Raw genomic sequence first — 9,667 nt, 5'->3', positions numbered from 1 at the left:
TTCTGTAGTGATACTGCCTCAGAAACCCAAGGAGGGGTTGCTATGAGTTGGACCCAACATGACGGCAGTGAGTTTGTTTGTTTTTGGTTGTTAGGGGCTATCAGGTCAATTTTTGATTCATAGTGACACCATGTGGTGGAATAAAATGTACCATACAGTTGTCTTAATCTTTATGGGAGTAGATCTCCAGGTCATTCTCTGATGATTTTGGTAGACATTAAATTAGCCACCTCCACTCATCGGTCAGTGTGTCATACTGCAGTGGTTGTGTGGTGCTGGAAGCTATGCATCAGTATTTCAAACACCAGGAAGGTCGTATATTTACATAGAACTGCTAGAAATTCAAGGCAGATTCAGAAGAGGACATGGAATGAAGGATATCATTACTGATCTCAGATGGATCTTGGCTAAAAGCAAAGAATACCAGGATGTTTACCTGTGTTTTATTGACTATGCAATGGCATTCGACTGTGTGGATCATAACAAATTATGGATAACGTGATGAAGAGTGGAAATTCCAGAACACTTAATTAAGCTAATGAGGAACCTGTACATAGACCAGGAATTTGAACACAACAAGGGTATACTGCATGATTTAAAATCAAGAAAGGTGTATGTCAGGATTGTACCTTTCACCATACTTATTTAATCTGTAGGTTGAGCAAATAACCTGAGATACTGGACTAGATGAAGAAGAACCAAGCATCAGGATTGGAGGAAGACTCAGTAACAACTTGTGATACGCAAATGACACAACTTTGCCTCCTGAAATGAAAGAAGACTTGAAACACTTACTGATAAAGATCAAAGACTTCAACCTTCAGTATGGATTATACCTCAATATAAAGAAAACAAAAGTCCTCACAACTGGACCAATAAACAGCATCTTGATAAATGGAGAAAAGATTGAAGTTGTCAAGGATTTCATTTTACTTGCATCCCAAATCAACACCCATGGAAGCAGTAGTCAAGAGATCAAATGACATATTGCATTTCACAGCAAATCTGCTGCAAAAGATCTATTTAAATTGTTTAAGAGCAAAGATCTCACTTTGAAGACTAAGGTGTGCTTGATGCAGCCATGGTATTTTCAATAGCCTCATATGCATATGAGAGCTAGACAATGAATAAAGAAGACTGCAGAAGAATTGATGCATTTAAGTTGTGGTGTTGGTGAAGAATACTGAATATACTATGAGCTATAATGGGAGTTCTGGTAGCGTAGTGCCTAAGGCATTTGACTGCTAACCAGAAGGTTGGCAGTTCAAACCCCCCAGCCACTCCTCAGAAGGAAGATTGGGCAATCTACTTCTGTAGTGATACTGCCTTGGAAAGCCAAGGAGAGGTCGTTATGAGTTAGATCTGACTCCACAGCAGTGAGGTTTTTTTTTTTTTTTTCCTGGAAGAAAGAACAAATCTGTCTTGGAGGAAGTGCAGCTGGAATGTTCCTTAGAAGTGAGAATGGCCAGACTTCGTCTCTTGTACTTTGATCATGTTGTCAGAAGGCACCAATCCATGGAGAAGTATATCATACTTTGTAAAGTAGTAGTTGTTGTTGTTGTTATGTGCCGTCAAGTTGGCCCCGACTCATAGCGACCCCTTGGGTTTCCGAGGCAGTATCACTACTGAGGTAAGATTGCCCCATCTTCCTTCCGAGGAGTGGCTGGTGGGTTTGAACCACCAGCCTTCTGGTTAGCAGTCAAGTGCCTTAGGCACTATGCTACTAGAGCTCCCATGGTAAAGTAGAGGTTCACCAAAATAGGAAAAGTCCTCCAACGAGATGAATTGACACAGTGGCTGTGATGATGGGCTCAAATATGGCAATGATTGTGAGGATGGCATAGAACCTGGCAGTGTCTTGTTCTTTTCTACACAGGCTCACTATGAGTCAGAACAAACTCAGTGGCATCTAACAACAACAATATAAATACCCAGGAGTACAACTACCTTGTAATGGGGTAATGATTGTTTTGATTTTACCAATGGTTTGTCACTTTTTTAGAAATGCACCAAGAAAAACATGGCTTAGGGTATTTGAGTCATCAATAAACCTTATTTCAGTTAGTATTTATAGATGTTGTATTCTTGATTTTATATACACATGTATATACACATGCATGCACATTTTTATTTAGTCTGCCTTTCAAAATATAAACTATGTCAATAGTATTTAAGTAAATTTTACTTCTATTAAACCTATACCTACTGATTGTAAGTATGCACAAATCTTTATATCATTATATCTTCTGGCATTATGTCTCAGAGTATTCACAAATTAAACATTATTTTATGAAATATTTATTTTCTTTAATTGTACTTAATATTATGTTTGGGAGGTATTGTTGTTATGTACTGTCAAGTCTGACCTGACTCATAGTGACCCCTCCTTGGGTTTCTGAGGCGGTATCACCACGGAAGTAGATTGCTCAACCTTCCTTCTGAGGAGTGGCTGGTGGGTTTAAACCGCCAGCCTTCTGGTTAGCAGCCAAATACCTCAGGCACTACACCACCAGAGCTCCCTTTACTGTCTTGAAAAGAAATCCATGGATAATATACCCCCCTTATACCTCCATGTTCTTTTCTACACAGAACACTCCTGGGTATTTATATTGTTGTTGTCAGATGCCACCGAGTTTGGTCTGACTCATAGTGACCCTGTGAAGAAAAGAACAAGACACTGCCAGGTCCTGTAACATCCTCACAATCATTGCCATTCCGTAAAAGGGGGTTATGTTATCCATGGATTTCTTTTCAAGACAGCAAAGCTACACCAGAGAATTTTTATTATCAAAAGGGTACTGGGTCATGTAAGGTTGACAATCACTATATTAGTGTAAGGATGTAGTAAGATTGCCTTTTTGTGGAGAGATGCCCCTCTCACCTAGGCCTCACATTTCTTTTGTGACATTTCTATGCATTCAGGCAGTATTCAGATCCTTTATACCAGTGGTCTGCCTTTCGTGTTGTGCTCCAGGTAAATTTGCCATAATGATTAATTAATAACAGAGGACATTACACCATTGAGTTGATGCTGGACTGTTTCTATTTAACCATTTTCTCCAACATAAGAAAAACAAAAGAGGAAAAGGAGAAAAGGAACACCTAAGGCATTTGATTGCTAATCAACCAGGTTGGCAATTCACACCCACTAGCTGCTCCTACTTTGGTAAAGTAGATGGGAAATCATCTTGGAAACCCAATGGGGGTTACTATGAGTGCAAATTGACTCAATGGCAGTGGTTTTTGTACTGTTTTGTTTTTCAATAGTCTTTAGACATTGCTAGTGTTGAGATCGTAAATAGTATGTTAAAACTAGAATTGAAATAGAGTTGAGAAGTTTTTGTCCAGATAAATTTTTATTAATTCAATATCTTACTACTCATACGTTACTGAGTAGCATACTCCAGCATGTAATTAAATTATGTCTATAGTCTGATGAACAGTTGCTTGTAAAGGTAGTAGAGAGCGATCCCTAACTAAAATATTGTTATTTGCTTAATTTTACATTTTTCAACTAATATGTTCTTTCAGCTAATTTGCCGTTTTGGCCAAAGTCATTATCATTTGTTTTAGACCTATTTGATTTTGGTCTGTTTCTCTGTTATCAAACTTTCTGTTGATTCATCCATGAAGTTCTAGTTATACCTAATTGAACACCCCTGAAATCTTTGTTGTCAGTCTCCATAACAGAAGACTTTTGATTTAGAGCACACTAAAATGACTCCAGGAGCTCTGGTAGCATAGTGCCTAAGGCACTTGACTGCTAACCAGAAGCTGGTGGTTCAAACCCACCAGCCACTCCTCGGAAGGAAGATGGGGCAATCTACTTCCATAGAAACCCAAGGAGGGATTGCTATGAGTCAGGGCCTACTCTACAGCACACAACAACTACAACAACAAAATGACTCCAAGTCGTTCTCTTCATCACCTTGTTATTGCTGTTACCGGCTGAATAGAGATGGGGCTGACTTGCTCCAAGCATGGCATACTTACCTGAAGATATAGGTATCATTGGAATTGGGAAGAAGGACCTACATTTTGTAGGTGAACAATGCTTTTGGAGTAGTAAAGGGGCATCTGTGTGTTTGAACCAAGCAATCTGGACAGAGGTAGTTTAAGTTACTCTTTGTAATTTAGGAATTAATAGACTCTGGCATTAAAGAGTATCTCTAATTCCAGTTTCATTATACTGATGAGGAAATCAGCTTAGAAAATCACAAAATCCAAGAATTACAAGATTTCTCAGGCAAGAATCCTTCTATAACACCCATTCTAAGAGTTCTTCAGGTCTATGAACACCATTAACAACAGTAAACTCACTAACTCCTGATGAAAGATTGTAGGGTAATTAATTTTTATAGTAAACTGAAATATTGTATAGCTATAAATTCCATGCACAATTTAGAAACTAATTTTATTTTTCTTCTAAATATCTTCAAATATATGAATACAACTTTCATTCTTGACCATGCTTATTTTTCTCCCCACCTAGATAAATGACCACATGTCCTTCAATTGTTTCTAATCATCATGTCTTCTTTCCCTTGCCTGTCAATTTGCTTGAACTTGATGCAACCATGCAAAGTAATCAATGACTACTTACACTTTAAATCACCTGTAAAATTGTCTGCATGTAAGTCAGTGTCCTCTTTCATATGTTTCATAATAAAATATTGCACAGAATGTTGTTAGGACAGAGTTCAAGATTCTGCTACTAGAAATCTTTCTCCAGAATACTATTACTCCATGAATTAGAAACATTTGAATATGTTTACTTAATGTGGTTGAATAATCACACAATTATCATCACCTTCTTCATAATAAACCAGGGATTGGAAAACTGTCTTCATAAAGGGCCAACTCAAAAACAGAAATCACTGCCTTTGAGTTGATTTTGCCTCATAGTGACCCTTATTGGGTATCCAAAGCTTTAAATCTTTATGGAAGCAGACCGCCTCATCTTTCTCCCATGGAGTAGCTGGTGAGTTCGAACAACGGACTTATTAGTTAGCAGCCAAATGCCTTCACCACGACCCCACCTGAGGTCCAGATAGTAAATATTTCAGCCTTTCTAAACCATTATCAGAACATAAACAAAATCTGTACAAAGCATAAGTGTAGGAAAATTGGAAACTTCCAAAAATGAAATGAAACACATAAAGATTGATATCCCAGGCATTAGTGAGCTGAAAGGAACTGGTATTGACCATTTTGAATCAGACAATCATATGGTCTACTATGCCAGGAATGTCAAACTGACGAGGAATGACATTGCATTCATTGTCAAAAAGAACATTTCAAGATCTATCCTGAAGTACAGTGCTGTCAATGATAGGATGATATCCATATGCTTACAAGGAAGACCAATTAATACAGCTATTATTCAAATTTACACACCAACCACCAAAGCCAAAGATGAAGAAATAGAAGATTTTTTTTTACCAACTTCTGCAGCCTGAAATTGACCAAACATACAATCAAGATGTATTGATTTTTCTGGTACTTGGAATGCAAAAGTTGGAAACAAAGAAGAAGCATTGATAGTTGGAAAATATGGCATTGATGATAGAAATGATGTTGAAGATCATATCATAAAATTTTACAAGACCAATGATTTATTAATGGCAAATATAATTTTTAACAACTCAAACTGTGACTATACACATGAACCTTACCAGATGGAATACACAAAAATCATGTTGACTGCATCTGCGGAAAGAGGCAATGGAAAGCTCAATATCATCAGTCAAAACAAGGCCAGAAGCTGACTGTGGACCAGACCATCAATTGCTCATATGCAAGTTCAAGTAGAAGCTGAAGAAAATTAAAACAAGTCTATGAGAGCCAAAGTATGACCTTGAGTATATTCCACCTGAAATTAGAAACCATCTGAAGAAAAGATTTGACATAATGAATACCAGTGACTGAAGACCAGATGAATTATGGGATGACATCAAGAACATGTCATGAAGAAAGCAAAAGGTCATTAAAAAGACAGAAACAGAAGAAAAGACTAAAATGAATGTCAGAAGAGACTCTGAAACTTACTCTTGAAGGGAGACTAGCTAAAGTGAAAGTAAGACATGCTGAAATAAAAGAGCTGAACAGAAGATTTCAAAGAGCAGCTCAAGAAGACAAAGTAAAGTATAATAATGAAATGTGTAAAGATCAGAACAAGAAAACCAAAAGGGAAGAACACACTCAGCACTTCTCAAGCTGAAAGAACTAAAGAAAATATTCAATCCTTAAAAGGAGCTCTGGTAGCATAGTGTCTAAGGCACTTGACTGCTAACCAGAAGGCTGGCGGTTCAAACCCACCAGCCACTCCTTGGAAGGAAGGTTGGGCAATCTACTTCCATAGTGATACTGCCTCGGAAACCCAAGGAGGGGTCTCTATGAGTCAGGTCTGACTTGACGGCACATAACAACAACAAAAACATGGGCAAAATATTGAACAATGCAGGAAGCGTCAAAAGAAGATGGAAGGAATAGAGAGGGTCACTTTACCAAAAAGAATTGGTTGACATTCAATCATTCCAGCAGGTAGTATATGACCAAGAACCAACGGTGTTGAAGGAAGAAGTCCAAGTTGCACTAAAGGAATTGGTAAAAAAAAAACAAGGCTCCAGGAATTGACAGAATACTCATTGAGATGTTTCAACAAATAGATCCATCTCTGGAGGCACTCACACATCTACTCCAGGAAATTTGGAAGACAGCTACCTGGCCAACTGACTCAAAGAGATCCCTGTTTGTACCTATTCAAAGAAAGGTGATCCAACAGCATGTGGAAATTATCAAACAATACCATTAATATCACATGCAAGTAAAATTTTCGTGAAGTTAACTAAAAAATGTTTGTAGCAGTATATTGACAAGAAACTTCAGAAATTCAAGTTGGGTTCAAAAGAAGAGGTGGAACAAGGGATATAATTACTGATGTCAGATGGATCTTAGCTGAAATCAAAGAATAACAGAAAGGTGTTTACCTGTGTTTTATTGACTAAGCAAAGACATTTGACTGTGTGGATCATAACAAATTATGGATAACGTTGCAAAGAATGGGAATTCCAGAATACTTAATTTTGCTCATGAGCAACCTGTACCTAGAATAAGAGGTTGTTGTTTGAACAGAATATGGGGATACTTCATGGTTTAAAATCAGGAAGGGCACATGTCAGGGTTGTATCCTTTCATCATACTTATTCAATCTGTATGCTTAGCAAATAATCTGTGAAACTGAATTATACAAAGAGGAGCACGGCATCAGGATCGGAGGAAGTCTCATTAACAATGTGTAATATCCAGATGACACAACCTTGCTTGCTAAAAGGGAAGATGACTTGAAGCACCTACTGATGAAGATCAGAGACTACAGCCTTCAATATGGATTACATCTAAACATAAACAAAACAAAAATCCTCACACCTGGACCAATAAGCAAAATCATGATAAATGGAGAAAAGATTGAAGTTGTCCAAGATTTCATTTTACTCGGATCCTCAATCAACTCTCAAGGAAGCAGCAGTCAAGAAATCAGATGTCATAATGCACTGGGCAAATCTCCTGCAAAAGACCTCTTTAAAGTGTTTAAGAGCAAAGATGTCACTTTGAAGACGAAGGTGTGCCTAACCCAAGCCATGGTATTTTCAATCACTTCATATGCATATGAAAGCTGGACAATGAATAAGAAAGACTGATTGAAAGAAGAATTGATGCCTTTGAATTGTGCTGTTGGCAAAGAATACTGAAAATACCATGGGCTGCCAGAAAAATGAACAAACCTATCCTGGAAGAAATGCAGCAGAAATTCTCCTTAGAAGTGAGAACACCCAGACTTCATCTCACCTACTTTGGTCATGTTGTCAGAAGGGACCAGTCCCTGAAGAAGGATATTATGCTTGGTAAGTGGATGGTCAGCAAAAGAGGGGAAGACCCTCCATGAAATGGACTGACACTGTGGCTGCAGTGATGGACTCAAGCACAGCAAGGATTGTGAGGATGGTGCAGGACAGGGCAGCATTTAGTGCCAATGGACATAGGGTCACTGTGATTTGGAATTGATTTGATGGCACCTAACAATAACAAAGCTCTGGTAGCCTAGTGGCTAAGGCACTTGACTGCTCACCAGATGGCTGGCGGTTCAAACCCATCAGCCACTCCTCGGAAGGAAGGTTGGGCAATCCTACTTCCATAGTGATAATGCCTCAGAAACCCAAGGAGGGGTCGCTAAGAGTTGGGGCTGACTCGACGGCACATAACAACAACAACAACAAAAAACCATAAGATCTCTGCTGTAGGTATTCAACTAATATTGTAATGCAAAAGTAGTCACAACCTATATGTAAACAAGTGGCTGTGTTCCAACAAAATTTTTTACAAAAACAGGAAGCAGGCTGGATTTGACTTAAGGGCCAGAGTTTGACAATCCCTGATCTAGACTTATATCTTGCTAAAGTCTAGACATGGGAGCTCTGGTAGCATAGTGGCTAAGACACTTACTTGCCTGCTAACCAGACGGCTGGCGGTTCAAACCCACCAGCCACTCCTCGGAAGGAAGGTTGGGCAATCCTACTTCTGTAGTGATACTGCCTCGGAAACCCAAGGAAGGGTCACTATGAATCGGGTTTGACTCGATGGCACATAACAACAACAACAACAAAGTCTAGACATATTATATCCATCATATTTGAAAAATCTTCCAGACTAGTTAAAGAAAACAATGAGACCAATGAAATAGATGTTGACTTTTCTTAGTGAACCTCATTGGCTCCTGGAGATTACTGTATCCCTAATTATTCACAAAAATTCCTTCAATGAATGCATTTTCTAGGGTGTCACGATTGCATTACTATTTGGCAAAAGAAAATATTAAGATTAAGAAATCATTTGGAGTCTTCTCGTAAATAACTTACTTTGTTCACTGACCATGAGGCTGTGTCTCTCGGAGCAGGCTGAGTCAGAAGCAGTTAAGTATTTCTGGCTATGACTCACCTCTAAGAGCTACAGCACAGCCATAGGCTTATTTAATCAAGATACACTTGGAGGAGGATTAGGTCCTGCAGTGAATAGCAATCACTTGATGTGGCTGAGACCTGAATCTGAACTGTGAGCTCTTCCACGCAGTGCTCTGTGCTCATTTACAAGGTAAATGCTCCTTATATGTTTACTAAGTGCTTGAGTATAAAAACCTCCTTACCGGTGGTGGCCTCAGTTCTACTCCTGTGCCCTTCTAATCCCTTCCATCACCTTGGAAACAGAGTGGTCATCTTGAAACATTACCTTAGGTTGGTTACCTGCATAGGAAGATCCTAAGACAAAGATTCCAGTACAAATAGTTTATTTAAGAGATTAACCCAGTAAGCACTGGCAAGGAAATAAGTCAGAAAAGGAAGGAAGCCAATATAAGCTACATACGACATTGGGCGACTGGAGCTCAATCACACTTGGGACCTCTGGAAGGCGGAGTAGAATTGTGCTGTCCATTATGGTAGCCACAAGACTTAGGCGTCTGTCTAAATTCCATTTTAAGTAATTACAATTAAATAAAAGTAAAAATCAGTTATTAAATTTCAGTTACCCATTTTCAAGTGCTCAAGTGTCACATCTAACCACTGATCACCATACTGTATAGCTCAGATATAGAACATTTTCACACTGCACAAAG

This window comes from Orycteropus afer, unplaced genomic scaffold (genome assembly GCF_000298275.1).
Source record: "Orycteropus afer afer isolate SDZICR_OR568_19922 unplaced genomic scaffold, OryAfe1.0 scaffold00149, whole genome shotgun sequence".
NCBI lineage: Eukaryota > Metazoa > Chordata > Mammalia > Tubulidentata > Orycteropodidae > Orycteropus > Orycteropus afer.
This window is presented reverse-complemented; position numbering follows the sequence as displayed.